This window comes from Cervus elaphus, chromosome 11, assembly GCF_910594005.1.
Source record: "Cervus elaphus chromosome 11, mCerEla1.1, whole genome shotgun sequence".
Lineage (NCBI taxonomy): Eukaryota > Metazoa > Chordata > Mammalia > Artiodactyla > Cervidae > Cervus > Cervus elaphus.
In genome coordinates this window covers 73,251,139-73,271,575 of record NC_057825.1, presented here as the reverse complement: position 1 = coordinate 73,271,575, position 20,437 = coordinate 73,251,139, and the positions used below count along the sequence as shown (strand labels likewise).

The 20,437-nt window shown below is 35.9% G+C and overlaps 1 protein-coding gene across 4 annotated transcripts in view; it reads left to right on the top strand.

Annotated features, from left to right (window-relative positions):
• FOXN2 (forkhead box N2) overlaps positions 1-20,437 on the top strand; it is a 54,629-nt gene that overhangs the window by 7,041 nt on the left and 27,151 nt on the right. Inside the window, exon 2 of one of the 4 annotated variants that reach the window (XM_043918069.1) lies at positions 14,418-14,549. The exons of the other annotated variants lie outside the window; for them this stretch is intronic. The gene's annotated coding sequence lies outside the window, so the exon portion shown is untranslated. The remainder of the gene's footprint in view (positions 1-14,417; positions 14,550-20,437) is intronic. 4 annotated transcript variants of the gene reach the window in all.

Below are 20,437 nucleotides of genomic sequence, written 5' to 3'. Positions count from 1 at the left end.
AATGACTGGGCAGGACATATTTTAATCTTATAAAGAAACAGAAATTATGTAAATACCGAGCTGGGTGTTTGAACCCAGGTCTGTCAGATTTTAAAATTTCATACTCTTTTTGCTGTGACCTGCAGTGTTTGAAAAATGGATGTTTGCCAGGATGAGATAGATGTTTCTTTCCCAGGAAAAAATAAGGAAGAATGCAGGTTAGAGAAAGCAAACTAATATTTATACAATGCTTATTCTGTGCCCAGGTGGTTCTAGTGGTAAAAGAACCTGTCTTCCAATGCAGGAGACACAGGTTCGATTCCTGGATTGAGAAAAGCCCCTGGAGGAGGGCATGGCAACCCACTCCAGTATTCTTGCCTGGAGAATCCCATGGACAGAGGAGTCTGACAGGCTACAGCCCATAGGGTCAACAGAATCAAACAGAAATGAAATGACTTAGCACATTCTGTGACATGAAGGCCACTACTTTGTTGTCATAGTGAATTAAATAAGTAGTGTTATTCCTTGGGATGTGAGGGGGTAAAGTCATTTGTCAGAGACTGCATAAGTAAGTTGGTAGGTGATGGGTCTGCTTGACTTCAAAGCCTTATTACTCTTTTACTTTTCTAGTACAGAATGCTGCTTTATGTACTCATTTAAACATTTGCTTACTAAATGTTATGGTGTGTGGCAGAACATAAAAATGAACGTATTTTGGTTCTGCCTATGAGGTTTTATATTCTAGTACAGCATTTCTTAAATGAATGATAGAGAATCAATATAGTAAATTGTGACCAATATTTCTTAAAAAAATACAATCAAATAGTAAATGTCAGTGTGTTGTATGTGGTAAGGGTAAAAGTGTTATTTCATTTTGTTTCAGTTATATATGTGAGCATGTCATGGTTCTCTTATAAAAATGTATTTCTTATTGTGGGATAGCATCAAAAGTTCGAAAATGACTGATCTAGTGCCTGAATTAGAAAAGTAAGCAAATAATGGTGAATAATCAGAAGTAGCAAATAAGTTCTATATATCTGAGCCACCAGGGAAGCCCAAGTTCTGTAATAGGACTCTAAATAGGATGGTGAGGAAGCATGATTGGAAACATTAAGTAATTCAAGGGAGGCTCCTAGAGAGAGAACTTTGAGCCTCTGAAACATAGGGTGGAGAGCCTGAAATACATCTTAAGACATAAAGGAGTAAAAGAGCACTGGATATTCAGGAAGCTTGGGTGGTGTGAAATAGGTGCAAACAGAAGCCAGATTTTGTATGGAATTGTCAGCCACCATGCTAAAGATTTTAGATTTTATTAGGCCCGTGGTTTTTCTGAAGTCTCATGGCATTCTTTTGCTAAAGAACAGATATATTAATGTATTTGATTCTATCATATAATCTAGAAACAATTTTAGGAACAGAAAATTTGACCATGTAACCAGGTATATAGTATAAAATGGTATGAGCACAACTGTTGATCACAACCAAAAAAAGGTGAAGCAGTTTTGAGGTGACTATCAAATGTTCCTTTTCTGTTTTTTCTTGCATTTTTGCTATTGCCAGCAGACTAATGGTAGCAGGTGCTAAAGTTTGAAGAAAACATTATGAGAAAATTGTTCATTGTTTCCTTTGAATTTGAAGACAACCATTATTCAATTTTGAGGACAGTGGGGGCCCTTTATTGGAATGTTAGTATCATTTCTGTAAGCCAAAGTTTGCAACCTTTACCTCCAGCTGTGTTTTGTTGGGCTTGAAATATTAAAAAAAAATTTTTTTTTCATATTTGCCAGTATTTAAATGTTGGTACATTTCCCACAAAAATCTAGAGTTCTTTTGTCCCTTGGGAAAAAATGAATATTGTGGCAGCATTGGTTTCATAGCTTTGATTGGCTGAAACTTATAAGTAACTGCCCTCTTTCGGCAGTCTCCATCTTTCTTACAGAAGACCAGCTTTACTTGTTTGTTGCCTGCCTGGTTCTTGTAAGGCTTTTGACTTGTCTACTGTGTACTGTTATTTTGTGAAGTGTTTTAAAAAGAGGATTTGGGGTCTTTGAAAGATCATTCTGCCAGTATTGGGAAAGATGAATTGGAGGAATATGAGGGGCAACTGGTTAAAATACTAAGCAGGTGGGATGTCCTTTTCTTCTTCTGTCCTTTTCTTCCATAGTACTTTGTACCTTTCTCAAAGCTCTTACTGTATATAGCTTTCTCTTACCTGTGTTACTTATTTTTTCAACTGAATTGTAAACACCTCATACGTAACATGGGCATCCCAGGTGGCACTAGCGGTAAAGAATCTGCCTGCCAATGCAGGAGACGCTAGTTCGATCCCTGGGTGGGGAAGATCCCCTGGAAGAGGTCATAGCAACCCACTCCAGTATTCTTGCCTGGAGAGTCCCATGGTCAGAGGAGCCAGGCGGGCTACAGTACATGGGGTCACAAAGATTCTGACATGACTGAAGTGATCTAGCACACATGCACACATAGCATATGCTGAGTGAATGCTTGTTGAATTTAATTATGTTTATTTTTTAAATTACCATGTTTGTTTTTCTCAAAGGTGAGTTTTCTTGGCAGTTTTAGAGTATCTCTCAATGGAAAAAATCTTTTGCATGTTTTAAGTATTGTGATTTATCCTAAGAATGAGTAAATGTCAAATACTTTCAGAGCATGTGTTACATGTGAAAAACAGATCATATCAGTTCTGTATAATAAGGTGGTGGACTTCTAATTCGTTGTCCTGGTTGCCAAACATCAGGATGAAACACTGGGAAGCCTGTCTCTTGGTTTGTCCTGTAATTTTATTAAGTCATTTTGAAGATTATTCCAAGATGTTTTTGTTACTATGTTCTGTACTGATAGCTAGAAGTAGTAACATAAAAACAAAGATCATGGCACTTGGTCCATCACCTCATGGGAAATAGATAGGGAAACAGTGGCAGACTTTATTTTCTTGGGTTCTAAAATCACTGCAGATGGTGACTGCAGCAATGAAATTAAAAGACGCTTCCTCCTTGGACGAAAAGCTATGACCAACCTAGACAGCATGTTAAAAAAGCAGAGACATCACTTTGCTGACAAAGGTCCATCTAGTCAAAGTTACGGTTTTTCCAGTAGTCATGTATGGATGTGAGAGTTGGACCATAAAGAAAGCTGAGCACCGAAGAACTGATGCTTTTGAACTGTGGTGTTGGAGAAGACTCTTGAGAGTCCCTTGGACACCAAGGAGATCCAACCAGTCCATCCTAAATGAAATCGGTTCTGAATATTCATTGGAAAGCCTGATGCTGAAGCTGAAACTCCAGTACTTCGACCACCTGATGAGAAGAACTGACTCATTGGAAAAGGCCCTGATGCTGGGAAAGATCAAAGGCAGGAGGAGAAGGGGATGACAGACAATGAGATGGTTGAATGGCATCACTGACTCGATGGGACGTGGTTTTAAGCAAGCTCTGGAAGATGGTGATGGACAGGGAAGCCTGGCATGCTGCAGTCCATGGGGTCTCAAAGAGACACAACTGAGCAACTGAACTGAACTGATAGTTTTTTATGTTCTAAAATTTTTAATGCTTTTTATTGTTAAACCGTAGATGCTAAAAACCACCCAAGAAATGTGTGGCTTAGTGAATTATTCTAAGGCCAACCCTCATGTAACCATCTTTCATGTTAAGGAATAGAATTTTGCCAGCCATTTTAGATGCCCTTTTACATGCCTACTCCAAAACATAACTCCCTTTCTTCAAAAAGTAACCAGTATTACAGCTTTTCTGAAAATCCCTTAAGTTTCCCAACTATGTATTCTTATACAGTATGGGTAGCCTGCTTCCTCTTTATTTCTTTCTGATTAACTTTTCTTCCTTTTCATCCTCTGTTTCTCCTAAAGCTTTGTACGTTTATTTTTTCTCGTATTTCTTTAGCTTAGGTCTTCATTTCTGAAACAGATTTTTTTCCCGCCTCTTTTATTTCAGCTTCTTTCTTGAGCTCTGTTGTTTAATTTCTGAGCTTTTCTAATTCTGATATACGTTTTTTTTTTCATGTCTTATGTAATTTTTTAAGCTCATTTGTATTTGTACTGTAGTAAGAACATTTAACATGAGATCTACCGTCTTAAAATTTTAAGTGTACAATACAGTATTGCTAGCTATAGGAACTATGTTGTACAGCACATCTCTAGTAGAACATATTCATCTTGTGTGATGGAAACTTTTACCCATGGTCCCTGTTTCCCCCCTGCTCCTGAATTTAACTATTTTTCTGTTTCTCTTATTGTAACTTTGTGTGATACTCTTCCTCAACGCTTTTCATCATTTCTTTACATGAAACTAGTTTTTTTAAACTTCTAGGAGGAGGCTTGGTTCTGATAGCTCTTTTAACTTCACAGTCCTGGTTTTTTTTGTTGTTGTTGTTCATGATTTTAAAAATGGTAAATGTGGGAAGACCCAGGGGAATCGGGTGGAGAGGGAGGTGGGAGTGGGGATCAGGATGGGGAATACATGTAAATCCATGGCTGATTCATGTCAATGTATGACAAAAACCACTACAATATTGTAAAGTAATTAGCCTCCAACTAATAAAAATAAATGAAAAAAAAAAAAGAAGAAGAAGAAACAACAACCAAAAAAAATGGTAAATGGCTTTCTGAGATTTCCCGGCCCTGTTCTACTCTGGTATTCTGTCTGGACTCTCTTTTATCTCTTTTTTTCCCTATCCTGCTTAATTTTTTTGCCATTCCTAGTACTTCCTCTTAAGCTTAGAGTTTGTCTTAGAAGAGAGCCCCAAATGTCAAGTTTTGAATGCTCAAAGAGACTAGATTGTTCCATGCTTATAGGAACTATAGCCTTACTGTAGTCTCCTTGCATTTACCTACTTTTGAAATAGTTTCAGCTTTCATTCAGTAAAAACAGTCTGTCAGTAGTTTCCAGCAAATATTGGCTATTTTGTCGTTTTGTTCTCAAGTCGCTCATGGCTTCCCTGTGTCTTCTCTCACCTAGACACCGATAGAAAGTAAGACTGTGGACTGTTGGTGATTTGTTTAAGCCCTTGGTATTTTGGGGTTGGTGGGGAGACTGTTAAACATAGTTTTGTAGATATCCCATGGGTTTGGGGTTTGCTCTCTAGTTGCTCACTCTGTTTTTATGTGAAGATTTTCAAGGAATCAAAATTTGTTGCCACCGAAGTTGCCATCTTCTCAAAATCATTTTCCTAATTTAATTTGGGGAGTGTGCATGAATTTTTCCCTCCAAATCTTAACAAAAATCTTTCATTTCTTCTGAAATTATTGCCACTTAATACTGTCCACTGATTGTAGGTACATGTCACAAAATTCTGAACCTGTTGTTTTGCCCTGATTATTTCTTTGTAGTTAAGAGAACCTTTAAGAATCTATTAAAGATCCTTTGGGAAATTGTGAAGGGTCATGGGCTTGCCTTTCTGTTGCACATATACAAGTGTTCGTGCTTTGACTTTTAATGCTTTAGCTTTTTCCAGTATTTAAAAGCTAACCTACATTTAGGTTACTGTACAGTGATACACCTAGGACCATTCTTAAATTATGGAGCAAAAATTGGGTTAAATGCCAAGAATCAGATGCATGTAATTAAATAATTGCAGTATGAGACATGTGCTTCTAGACATAGATTCTAGTGCTGTGGAAACACAGAATAAGAACTTTCCCCAAGGATGGGATTGAGTGCGGTGGGGTTTATCGTCATAATGGGGGTTTATTAATGCTGTGTCAGTACCTTTAATAGCTCATTTCCCCTATTTTGTCAGACTTTTCCTTTGGTAGTTCTTTATACAAATGGATTAACAGTAGGCTTCCTTTGCTTGCAACTTCAAAATAGCATATTGTTCACATGGAATTACGATAATTGATGTCTTAAAGTTTTCTTTTGTGATAAAATTTCTTAAGTAGAGAAGTGAAATTTAGGAAGTGAAAAGATCACAGAGCGTAGTGGAACATAGTATCTAACGTAATATCATCATTGCAGTATAATTTAAGTATAATTTTACCTTTGTGTTTCTTGTCTAGTTGGCAGCAAGTTAGAACCAAGTTGTACTTGCTTAAAGTATTCTGCTTAGGTGTGTTGAGCCCATTATTTGCTAGTCTCTTCTGGGTTTTATTAGTATTTTATTTACTTTATAATGTAGAACTTTAGTGTTTATAAAGGGATTTCATGTCAATTGTTTCTTTTGCGCTGTTGGCACAAATAAATACTGTAAAAAGAGGACATAAAAACACATTTGGAACATTGTAGGAGAGACTGAAAATCCCTAAGAGAAGTTCAGGTGGGAATTACATGGAGGAATTGTCATTAAATGAGGCCATAAATATTAGGGTTTTGACTGAATAGTGGTAGGGAGGGTAAACAATCCAGATGTTGCAGGAGAAAGCAGATATTCTATTTAATAACATATATCTTTAAAAATTTAACATAAATATATCTGACTTCAGTAAGTGTTCAAAAAAGGTTAGTTTAGTCCTACTTTAAAGAGGACTTAATTTTATGTTAATATTACTTTTGTGAGGGTTTTTTGTTTCTGTTTACCTTTTTATTTGTAACTGTGCTGGGTCTTCGATGCTGCATGGACTTCAGTTGTGGCGAACAGGGGCTACTCTGCAGTTGTGGTGCGCAGGCTTTTTACTGCAGTGGCTCCTCTTGTTGTGGAGCGCAGGCCCTGGGGAGCCCGAGCTTCAGTAGTTACTGCATGTGGGCTCAGTGGCTGAGGCTCCCAGCACTCGAGGACAGGCTAAGGTAGTTGCGGTACACGAGCTTAGTTGTGTGGGTGGGATCTTTCGGGATCAGGGATTGAACCTGTGTCTCCTGCATTGGTCGGCAAATTCTTTACCACTGAACTGCTGGGGGAGCCCCTGTATTGTTTTTAGAATTACATAAGAAATCAGTATATTAAATCAGCCATATACAGTCTTAAGTTGTAATTTTGCTTTCCAAATTTGTTATGGGGGCATTAGTAATGTAAGATATCACTGTTTGCCTTTATTAAATTTATTTTGATCATGAATGTGCTTTTAAAAGGCACTTATTTTCAGTTGAACAATTTAATTCTCTGTATACTTACTGCATGACTGACTAATTATGGCTTATATTCAAAAGCAATGAAAACCATGTTACCCAGAAATAAATTTTGGTGACAAAGAATACCACCTGTTTGTATTCCCTTGCCAACCAAATTTATCTTTTTACTTTAGGACATTTGATCTGTTGATTTTTCAGGTTTCTGAAACTTTGTTCCTTTCAAAATAGCTTTTCAAGTACAGTTACAGTGCTATCGAAAAACTGAAGTGCTGGTTGGCTTCCTGGTTACAATATGGTGATAATACTTCTCATTCTACATGGTAAAGGTATTTCCTTCCCTTTGTGTTTTGTTTACTTTTCTGTACTGTTTTTTTTAGCTTCTTATGCACTTTTGTTCAGACATAACATTGATCGTCATCCCAAAGGTTGAGAAGATGGGTCTTGTAAGCTAGATTTACACCAAAAGCTAGTAGTGCTTTTTTTTCCTATCATGTTTCATAACATGTAAGCTAAACTCGTGTTTTAGATACTAATAGAAGTTACAAATTATTTTGTCATTACCTTGTCTGATTCTTTCAATCCCATGGACTGGGACTCACAGTCCACCAGGCTTCAACTGTCCATGGAATTCTCCAGGCAAGAATTCTGGAGTGGGTAGCCTTCCCTTCTCCAGGGCAGCTTCCTAGCTGAGGGATCAAACCCGGGCCTCCTGCATTGCAGGTAGATTCTTTACCATCTGAGCCACCAGGGAAGCCTTTAAAAGCATTTATTAGAAAATCCTATTTTTCTCAACAGAGAAAACAATTTTCACTCAACTTAGATCTATTGTGGAACTATTTTTTGAAACCAGTGTTCCTCTGTGTGAAAGGCGGGTTGTGTGCTAGGGTTCATTAAAAAAAAAAGGGGGGGTAATTTGGTCTTTATACAGAGAATATCAGGTTTCTTTACCAGTTAGAAGCAAACACCTTTCTGTCTTTTTTCTTTTTTTTTTTTTAACTTATGAAGCTGTTGCTTCATTTTAACATCTCCAAGAAAGAAATGAACAACTGAGACCCTTTTTAAAATTTAATTTTTTAAAGACAAATACTGCAACAGTGTGTATGGAAACTCTACACTGTGTACAAATAGCACATTTTTTCAGATAGAAGTGGCATTTGAACCATGGTTTACACACTGTATCTGGGCAAGTTGATTTAGGAGATAAGTGGATTTGGTGGAAGATTACCACAACAGTTCCCCCTCCCCTCCCTGATTTTAGTGTTTTCTGCCATTTAGCATGAGTTGGTCAAAGGTTTTTCCCTCAATCAATTTTCTTCTTCTTTTTTTTTAATCCCTATTTGAAAAACAGTTTCCCTATGAGACAAATCTTTGACCCTTTTGTATTCTGTGTCCTCCCCTCCCTTTCCCTTTCTTGACTGGAAAATGCAGCTGCACATATTTTTTGTTTAGAGACAATGGATCACATGCTGTGTCACCTAAATCTATGACCAAGAGGCAGTTTTATCCCTCAGAGACCGAAATGCTTCAGTTGTCCTGGATATGTGACATCATGTAGCATTATAATCAAACATGCGTCTTTTTGCAGTCATACTTTTGGGATTTGAATCTATCCTCTACTCTCAATATTGGATTTTATGGGATGGATAGTATTTATAGCAGAGAACCTTAAAACAAAGAATGTATTGTAGGAAAAGGTTGTGAGTTCCTTCAATATGGGTTATTTTTTTTTCTTACCTGAGAGTTACCAAAGTTATCAGATAATGTGAGCTAGTAGAATACTAAAGTTTTTAGCATTATATTTGTTACACAATGCCTTGCAAATAGTATGTGCTCAGTAAGTGTTACACTTTTATTACTACCAGTGTGGTAAATTAGCAAGAAACTTGTCTTCGTGATTTAAAAATGATGAACTTGAGATGTTGAAAATAGTATCTGTAAACTGCTAAAATGTTTAATGGTGAGCTTGTTGTAAGCTTATTGTATTGCTGAGTCAATCTAGTAAACGTAGTACTATGGCTTCCGGTCTTAAGTAGTGGTACATTTTATAATTAATTAATAAAAATGGTTTATTCCTAAGGAGATGAAGATGAGGAAAGGAGGGGGAAATTGAATGGAAATTCCTTTTATTATATAGTATATCTTAATCAGAGAGCAAGCTTAAATTACAGTAGAGAACTGAAGTAACTGACCGGCAATTCTGATAAAATTCACAAACATCTTGGATTTCTGTGTTATGCCTGGACTCTGTGGTAGACATTTTCTGTAAAAAGCATTGTTTAGTCATCTGAGCTAAGTGAATGTCAGCTTGTTTCCCCTTGCTAGGGTTGCCGTAGCCTGTCAGATGATGTTTTATATTGGTTACTTTAAGGTGACTGGATGGAAAAGCCACAAGTCTGAGAAGGGGCCTACTCTCTGGTTGCTCTTTTGAGACTTCTAAGAGTTTAATTTACTGATAACAGTAAGTTCTTGGTGAGAGGTAAAATGACAAGTCAATAGAAATGTTTCCAAATGTCTTAAGAGCATGTAAAAAGACATAATTAGATATTGTAAGTGTACAAAATTAAATATAACCAAATATCATACTCATTTGTCACAAGTTTTAGGAATTTAGATGTTTCAAGTATTTATAGTGAGACTGATTTTAAATAGGAAGCTAGACTAGTAGGGTGAAAACGGTGAGAGACAACTTTATTTGTAGTTCAGATGCTGCCATATAGCTTGAGATTATCCATCCCTTGCTTTAAGCATGGGACTGACTGGAAGCCTTCTTCAGGGCCTCTCAGTATGATTGCTCAAGATTTGGTTTCAACTTCTTTCTAATTCTAGTAGAACATAACAGATGGCATGGTTCCTTTTCACTCCAGTGTAGTAAAAGTTTTGTAGAAACAGCAAAATGATTTTCCTCATTTATCATTTCTGTATAATGAGGAAAGAAGTATTCAATGATGTTCAGGAGTGTAAGAAAAAAATAAATTGTAATAAATTTGCTTCCTGGTGGTTCAGATGGTAAATAATCTGCCTGCAATGCAGGAGACCCAGGTTAAATGCCTGGGTCAGGAAGATCCCCTGGAGAAAGGAATGACTACCTACTTCAATAATCTTATCTGGAGAATTCCATGGACAGAGGAGCCTGGCAGGCTATAGTACATGGGGTCACAAAGAGTCAGACATGGCTGAGCAACTAACACAAATAAACACGCATCAAAAATTAGCTATTTTTTTATGTTTTTTTTCAGTGCTACTCTTCATTTCCTAAAAACAATTATTATATGATATAGTGAATTAAATATAAATTTACAACAATTAAAAAATTTTCTCACAAACAGTAACTTACAGTGTTCTAAGAACTATGATGTAGGCAAGATAAAAACTTAATTAAAATTGAAAAATGTAACATGAAACTCTAGAATAATTTGAAAAGGACTTTAAAAAAGTATTAAACACATTCATAGAACTGAATTAATTGCAATTAATTCCTTATTTGCCATGGATTTATTTTACTAAGGTATACACTAAAAAGCTTTTATGTTCATGTGAATTGCTGGACTGAGGGCCTGATTTTTGGGATTGTTTAATTTTGTATACATGAGTCCATATTTTTTTAAGGTTCTATAGATATTTTTAAGGTACTATAGATATTATCCAGAAACTTACAATATAATAATATCTTGAAAGAAATTATTTTGTATATTTTAACTTGGTGAGAATTCTGTAGATTCAGGATAGTAGATTCTGAACTAGTTAGGTATAAATAAAACTATTATGTAGATGGAGCTTCCCTAGTGGCTCAGTAATAAAGAATCCACCTGCCAATGCCGAAGACACAGGTTTGATCCCTGGGTCGGGAAGATACCTGAAGAAGGAAATGGCAACCCACTTCAGTATTCTTACCTGGGAAATCCCATGGACAGAGGAGCCTGACGGGCTATGGTCCATGGGACCACAAGAGTCGGACATGACTTACCAACTAAACAACAGCATGTATGTATTTATATTCTTGTCCTGTTTTGGTTATAGCATTATATTGCCACTCTATCTTTCTGTGATTGAGAATGTCATTACTACTGAATGCTTAGCATACTTTATTTCATAGGTAGTGTAGTTGATTTGTTTTTTTATATAAATTCTTTTCTTATATATTAGAATGTTAACATTAGGCAGAGCTGTTAATAAAGGAACTTAAATGCTTTAGGGGCTATTAATAGCAATCAACTTCAAAAAGTTCTGAAAGTTTATATATGGTTTAAATTCTTTTAGATTATTAAACTAGAAAGATTTGAAGAAAGATTCTGTCATGTGGCATGACTGGTAAAAGACTGACATAACATAAAGTTCATGGAAACAGTAAAAGGAAGTGAAAGTCACATCATAAAGAAAATGATGAAACTGTTATTGCAGCACTCTTCTGAGAAGTCCTAATTTGTGCCATACCAGAGGGTGTCATTAGTTTAAAAGGAGGCCCATCCTTAATGCTAGAACTTCTTTAAAATTTCTAAGCTTTAAAGCATAAAATATTGTTATGGATCTTACACTCAATTTTTTTTAATTTGAGAAATACAACATTTATATATATACTGCTTTAGAAAGAAAGCTAATAATAGTTTAAAAATTAATAATAGTAATAATAATTACCAGCTAGTATTCATTATGTCCTTACTCTCTACCTCTGTTCTAAGTCCTTTATATTCTCATTTAGTTTGTACTGACAACCTTATGAAACTAGGTACTGTTAGAATTCTACATTGATAGGTCTTCTAGTCTGTTGAGTAGCAGAGCTGGAATTTGAACCCAGGAGTATCTGTTCACAATTCATGCTTCCTCTTAAACCCTCTGCTTCACTGCCACCAGATTCTAATATTAATAATAATGATTTCTATCTTATGACTTGATAATATGAAATTGTCTTATCTTTCACAATTTTAACTTCAAATGTACTGCCTCCTCACATTTCTATTCAATATCTTCTAGTATTACATACTGGAGAAGGCAATGGCACCCCACTCCAGTACTCTTGCCTGGAAAATCCCATGGACAGAGGAGCCTGGTAGGCTGCAGTCCATGGGGTTGCGAAGAGTCCAACACGACTGAAACGACTTAGCAGCAGCAGTATTACATGCATTCATTCCTTTCTCAAGGAAGAAGCCTTTCATTTTATAGTTGTACACTATTTTACCATTTAACTAACAACTATGACAATAGAGCCATGAATGTAGTAGGAATAAAAGGTTTCTTCTTGAAGGACCAGGAGAGATCATTCTGAATAGTATAACTTTTATACTTCTCTTTCTCTCTTTTATCACATTACTTTATGTAAAGACATTATACTCATAATCCAATATAGCTAATATGTTATCTTTGGAATATATTTAAAATTCCTATATGCATTTAGATATTTCTGGCATTTTAGAGTTCATATTATAGTATATTTCCTGCTTAACAGGAGATAATTTATCTGTATCCTCAACTGTTAAACTATAAGTAGACAAAAAGGGTCTCTTAAGTAGTTGGGAAAAAACTTTCAAAGTTTATACATTAAATTCATGTACCTTAAGGAGGACTCTTTGCCCTTATCATATCTGTATGAAATTCTAATGAAACTTATCTGGCTTTCCAGTCTATAGCAGATAATGGTTCTATAATTGTATTTCCATGTTTTTAATAGAATGCTCTGAAAACCAAATGATCTTTTAACCCATTGAGTGGTAAAAGATAATCTGAACTGATAGAAAACTATTTATGGCCTTTATTTACTCCCTTCTTGTGTGAATGTATATTTTTCTGCAGAAATATTAACATCTTTCTTATGGGGTCCTGTCTCAGACCTCAATGGCACGTTGTATAATATATCACATATACATCGTAGTCCCTTTCTAAAATCTAAAATACTCTATAAATTCTGAAATATATCTGTCCTCAAGGATTTTAGATAAGGGATCATATCCTGTATAATCAGGTACAGTGACTACAGTACAACTGAGAACTAGGATATAGAACTAAGATTAATCCAGTAACTCAAGCATAGCATATGTGAGACCTTTCAGTGTGAAGCAGTGTTTGTAACTGGAATAATACATGGATCTCTTTTAAAGAAAATAATTATAGATTCCATTTTTAGAATCACTGACTTTAGTTTCTGAAGTAAGTTTATTTTTAAGTCTGATTTTTTCCCTTTATATTGCTTTTGAAATGAAAGCACAAAATGAAAATTTTTAAAACTTGTGTCCCCCAGAGTTTATCCATAGCACATACTAATTGAGAAATACTGAGAAAGTGGGAAATAGTCCTATATACTTGAACAATCCCTTTAAGTATTATTCTTTGCCAAATCTTTGTTTACAGTAGCCTGAATAATGTATGTGTTAAGGCGCTTCAGTTGTATCTGACTCTTTGCCACCCTATGGACTATAGCCCACCAGGCTCCTGTGTCCATGGGATTCTCCAGGCAAGAATACTGGAGGGGGTTGTCATGCCCTCCTCCAGGGGGTCTCCCAACCCAGGGATCAAACCCGCATCTTCTGTGGCTCCTGCATTGCAGGCAGATTCTTTACCGCTGAGACACTGGAGAAGCCCTTCATATATGCAACTAGGAGATAGACAAACATAAGTGGAGTCGGGAAGGCTAATGATTTTTCTTGCAAGCCACCAAACATTTCTGAACACTTTGAGTGTTTTTGCTATGTGCCAAAGTGCCAAGTGCCAAACGGCCTGGCACTTGGATGAAGAGATGAGAGGAAAGTGGAGCGGGGTTGGGATGGAGAGAGTGGGCTTCGGAAGACTCAGGTGTTATCCTGGATGCACTGCCTCACGGGAAATGGTTTTGGCAAAATCACTGGCTCTGAGGCTGTTTCTTCCACAGTAAAATGAAAGGGTTGGAGTGTATGTCTTGGCCCCTGTTCGCTTTGGTGTTCTGTGACCTGCTGCCATGGAAACAATACAAACATCGAAGTGGGGCTTAAACCTCACCTTCCACTTGGAACCACATTTTCCCTTTGACTCCTAAGGCTTCTAGATCTGCCTCAACTAGGAGAATCATTAGAGGAAAGGACACAAAGGTAGACTGAGTTAAGACATGCCAGTGGGCCCCCAGCCTGAATCATAGTTAAGGGGTTAAAATATTTTTCCTATATTTAAAAAGTATGATTTTTAAAGGGGATGAGAAGAAGCACCCTCTTGAACAAAAAATGTACACATGACTTTTAATTACTACCTTTCACCTCCAGGGAACTGTCTTCTACCTACTACCAGCTGGCAATCACTGTCATTACAAGCAACTCTTAGTGATAGTAAGTCAAAGTTCTCAAATGTAGGGAAGTAGAAGAAACTTAAGAACCAGTGCTCTGAAATACAGGATAATATGCTTCAGAGATATTGCCATCAGAAACTAATGTAAACCTCTGTTTCCAGCGACATGGCGAACTAAGCACCTGGACCAGCCTTTCTGCTGAAAACAACCTAAAATGCTGGATCAAATGCATTAGTGCTCAGGCACAAAAGTAAAGACTATTTAAACCGAACATGAATTGGAAACCCAGTGAGGTAAGCTGAGTACCGAAGCTGGCTCCTGCCTTGAAGGTATTCACCAAATCAAGCGAGCTTCTGTTTTCATGGCCTTGTTGGGGCTCAGGGATCATGAATCAAAACCCAGAGCCAGCCAAAGTAAAAACATGTAGATCTTCCCCGATAATAGCGCTTTACCATAGGTGTAAGAGTGATCTAGAAATTCTTCCCCAACAAAGTTATCTTTCTAGAATATTGCTGTGAACAGGAAAAATAAATCTTTACTGAAAATTTGTTACCATAAACGAGCCCTTACACTGGTTTGCAGCCTGAATTTACATTAGACCTCAAGCTAAGAATTTTAAATGATCCTGGATTGTTGCTACTACCAGGGGCCTGACAGAGGTAGCACAAATCATAATCATGAAAGAAACTTTTAATGAAAAATGAGATGCTTAAAATAAAAGTTTACAAACCATCTAAGGAAATAGGGCCCAATATAAGAGAATCTGTCGAATCAGACCTACAATTCGATCATATCTTGGGATTATCAGATGTAAAATATAAAAGTATATTTAATATGTTCAGTGAGGAAAAGAGCAAACATTCTGTAAAAGAATCAAAAGTCCTAGAAACGGAAATATATAGTAACAAATTAGAATGCAAGGGTTAGATAAAAGCAAATAGACCCCATTGGAGAAAAAAATGATATAATGAAAGATAAACCTGAAGAAATCCAGAGAGACAAGAAAATGAAAATTATAAAAGAGGTTAATAAAGGGGAAATATTTAAGAGAAAACATGGAGCACTTTGAAAGGATTATCAGTTTTCAATAGCAATAATGGAAATAGAGACCATGAAAATAATAAACTCAGTGACAAATACATCTAGAAACTGACCTACTCTGAAACTGAAGTGAAAGTGTTGGGCCCTAAGTTATTTCCAACTCTTTGCGACCCCATAGATTGTAGCCTGCCAGGCTCCTCTGTTCATGGATTCTCTAGGCAAGAATACTGGAGTGGGTTGCCAGTGAACTACTCTAGTTCAACCCAGAATTCTATAGCTAGCAAAAAGAAAGACATGCTCAGAAGAATTTGAAAATTCACTAGCAAACTGCTTTTTTTTTTAGATTGAAGTATGATTGATTCACAGTGTTAATTTCTGCTTTTTAGCAAAGTGATTCAGGTACATATATGTATATTCCTTTTCATATTCTTTTCCATTACGGTTTATCACAGGATGTTGAATATAGTTGCCTGTGTGATACCATAGGACCTTGTTTATCCATTCTGTATATAATCATTTGTGTCTGCTAACTCCAAACTCTCATGCCGTCCCTCCCCCACCTCCCTAGCAGACCATTTTAAATAGAAGGAAAATGGTCATTGAGAGTCTGAGATTCAGGAAGGAATGATGATCAAAAGACAGTAGTAAGTGTATGTTAATAAAGTGTAACTTCATTTTCAAAACTTGTATAAACAATAATAATAGTGTCTTATGGGGTTTAAAAAAAGCTAGAACTAAAACAGCAGTTATTTTAGTTATTTACTAAATGCCAGTTATTTTATAAACTGGGAGGAGGTGATTTGAGCTAGTATTCAAAAGTATTTTTATTACTCAGGAGAAGATTAAAATTAACTTTGGATTTTGATAAGTATGTGTAGTAAAAATTTTTAAGTAACACTTAAGTAATAGAAATACATAACTTCCAAACTAGTAGATGATGAAAAGGTGGAACCAGAAAAAAATAATCCCAAAGAAGGCAAGCAAGATAAGAGAGAAGGAAACAGTGCAATAACAAATAAGATGATACAAGTAAATCCCATTATATCAGTGCCTTATATTTTAAAATGTTTACCTATATGGGATTTAGTATAGACAACAAAGAAACAAAGAAGAAGGAAATGGCAACCCACTCCAGTATTCTTGCTTGGAGAGTCCCATGGACAGAGGAGCCTGGTGGGCTACAGTCCGTGGGGTCGCAGAATCGGACATGACTTAGCGACTAAACAACAAAGAAACAAAAGGAAGACGTGTTGTAAAAATGTAAAACATGTAAAAACATGTAAAAAAACATGTAAAACATGGTAAAATGATGGAAAAAGATATACCAGGCAAATATTAATGGAATGAAAACTGGGATATCATTTGAAATAGACTTTTAAGGCAAGTAGAATTACTAGAGAGAAAAGAGTTGATACACAATAGTATATGTTTCAGTTTTCCACATAGAAGTTTTAAATTTGTATACCACTAATAAAACCACAAATAAAACATTTATTAATAGAACCACCAGGAAAATTTGACAAATTTCACCACTGTAGTGGGAGATTGTAGTATATCTTCCTCATTAATTGGTAAAGAGAGCAGGAACCCCCCCCCCCCCAAAAAAAAAAATCAGGAATATAGAAAACTTAAACAGTGTAGTTAACAAGCTTGATCCAATGGACATATATTGCATCCAGTACTGTAGAAACATCAGCTGAATCATCATGATAATCAACACCTACTGGACCATCAAGCAAGTTTCAACAAATTTCAGAGGGTTAGTATGCCATAAATCATTAGTTAGAAATCACTAAGAAAAACAATCCCATGGAAATTAAGATATATTCTTTGAAATAACTTAAGTATGAAAAGGGAAATGTTAATGGAACTCTTGCTGCCCTTTGTCTAGAAAGTGTTAAGTCATTCCTCAATTTTGCGTGTGGCAAACACAATCCTGCGAAATGGGCCACATAAAGGTCTTTCATTCTTGGCATACCTGGTGAGAGTGCTAAGAGCCGATGATGGATTGGTTCTCCCAACAGAAAGGACAAAAGTTTTAGTAAATGATGCTGGAACAATTGTGTCTTCATACGTAAAAGATGAAATTGAATTTGAAAAAATACATCCATATATTTTGGGGGGGGGTTGACTTAAATGTGAAAGGTAAAAGCTATAATACATATAGAAGACAGTATGGGATAAAACTTCTATGAATTTTGTATACAGAAGAAACTCTTAAATGAGAAACAGACTATAGTAACCGTAAAGAAAGGGCTGATTCACCCTATTAAAGTTGAGAACTTTTTCATTAATAGGCAACTAATAAAAAGACAAGCCATCTAAATAGGGAAAGATATTTGCATTACATATAAAAATTAGTATCCAAACAATAATGGGGTGCCATTGCCTTCTCAGACAAATGGCTTCAGTAGACACTTAATAGAGAAGGGAGTCTAAATGGCACACACACACAAAATTATATATACGTTTGCCTTCTAGGTTTCTTTTGTACATGAAGAGATATCAACTCCATTAATAATATGGGAGATGCAGATTACACCACAACGAGATACAATTTCCAGTCATCAGGTTGGAAAAAAAAATTTTTGATGAGTTCATGGAGCAAACAGTATACTTGTACATTCCTGGTAGTAATCTGTCATTAGCAGTTAAAGTTGAAGAAAAGAATACTCTGGCTCAATAACTGCTGCTTCACATGTATTGTGCTTTTAGAATTTCAGAAAACTTGTTTACAGTTGTGTTCCAAGGGATATAAACAAAGATGTCCATAGCAATACTACTTGTAATAGCCCCAAACATAAACATAAATAAATGTCTAAAGAGTGTAATAAATAATGGTATATTCATACAGTAGAATGTAAATCATCTGTAAAAAAACGAATGAATTACTGCTGCAGTAATGTTAATGAATTTGGTGGAAGGGAAAACAAGCTTCAGCACAGCTCAATTTTGTAAGATGTGTGAAAAACTTAGAGGGCTAAGTAATATAATATTCAAGGATTCTAACTATAAAGGAAAAAATTTTCGTTTGCTTTGTCTTTGTTACAACCAATTAAAATGTGAACAGATTAAGTCATAAAATCTATGTGGTTTTAAACAACACTGTATGTTTAGGAGGTTTCTTAGTTATTTTGGGCAAAAAAAAAAGCTCTCACTGTGATCTCTAAAACCTTTAATTCAGCACCTTGTAACACTGAAAATTCACTGCCTCGGTTTCCCTTATTTATTCTCTGTCAAGCATTTCCTCTCAGACCAGTATTATTAATTATACAAACCTAAGCAAAAGTGCTCTCCTCTAACATTTTGTGATGTGATCTAAGAATTATGATATGAAATCTTATTTTTCTTGCCCTGAAGTTGAGTGTCACTGTATCATTGAACATGATATGCAGACATGCAGTTCTCTGTTAGACACCTTTAGAGATGTGTGAGCTGCATAGTTGTGAAAAAAAATATGGTATATTTTAATACTGAGCTCTCTCCTCAAGATACTACCATGGCCGTTACACAGTGAAAATCTAGGGAGGGGTTCAAATAATACTGGGATTGAACTCTTCACTTTAAAAATTGTCCTTGTGAGAGAAAATTCTGTTCTTTCCTGAAGTGTAGATTTAGAGTCACAAATGTGTATTTTGCTAAATTGTCTTGTACATTTACTTCCTTTTTTGGTAGCAGTGTCTTGGTTTTAGAAATCAGTTTATAGTGAATGTATTCATTATTTGAGTTATGTTAGTTACACGCCTAATAAATTATGATACATTTTTTTTTCCTCTCTTTCTTTTTGGCCGTGTGGCGTCTTCGTTGCTGCACACAGGGTTTCTCTAGTTTCAGCAGCAGGGACTCCTCTCCAGTGTGATGTGCAGGCAGGCTTCTCATTGCAGAGGCTTCTCTCGTTGCTGAGCGCAGCTACATGGGCTCAGTAGTTGGCAGCTCCAAGACTCTGGAGCACAGGCTCAGTAGTTTTGGCACATGGGCTTAAGTTGCTTCGTGACGTGTGGGATCCTCCCAGATCAGGGATCAAACCCCTGTCTCCTGCACTGGCATGCAGACTGTTAACTACTCTTCCCCTGAGCCACCAGAGAAGCCTAGGATATATTTTTCAAATCCCACATTTTCTAGGTTTAACTGCCTATTTTGAGTGACATTTATTGAGTGTAACAATTATATTTGGTTGATTGAAGTATTGTTCTTAAAAGATTACTAAAAGGAAGTATTACATCACTAGTCCAGATTTCCTTTTATTTCTGTGCTTATTTTGCTTTATGAATCAAACTTCCATGAATATTATTATCTGCTACTGAATATTTTCAGTTCATTTTAAGAAGTAGTTTCATAAAAACTTAAAACTAAAACTTTTCTTGATTTTGGTGTAAAATGTATAGACCTTCTGTTACAGTGTTACATATTATGTATTTCTGAAAACACTGAAATTGTGCACAGGTGAAATGGGTCACACCCAAAACTTGCAAAGCTTTGTAACCAGAACACTAACAGGAGTAAATAAGCATGCTAGAATATTCTAAAAGATACATCAAATCTATTACAAGTAAAGAAATATTACAGGCATCCTGAGGTTTAAAAAAAAAAAAAGACGAAGAGAAAGCCTGACTGAAGCTTGTGCAAGGAAAGGTTGAAGCTACAGGGTTGTGGAGGCAGTAGAATGCATAAAGATCTGGAGAGGAGATTTCATTAAGTATTTTCTAGAAAATGCATGTGGCCAAGCTGTGCCAAGAGGTGGAAAATGGGTTGAATAAGAATTGTGTACATACTGCTTTCCACTGTGTTAGCTTATTTCAAGTTTAGCTTTTATTACTTGGTAGTGTAAAGACAAAGGCTGAGAAAAGTCATGTACAAACCTATGTGACTTTCACATTGTACTCAACTCTTTGCTCTACATACCAGTGAGCTAATTTGTGTTACAGAAAAGCTTAGTAACAAACTAAACTGTACTAAGAATATGGGAGGTAGCTTCTGTTTTTGACTAGAGTCCTTTGATCAGTCTGTGACTGTTTTGTGATTTTGTTTTGTGTGAAATCTAAATACAACTAAAAATAATCTAACACAACTTTTCTGCCTTGAGTATATTGTTTTAATTTTAAACTATAAAAGTAATAAACATCTTAAAACACTGGGGAAT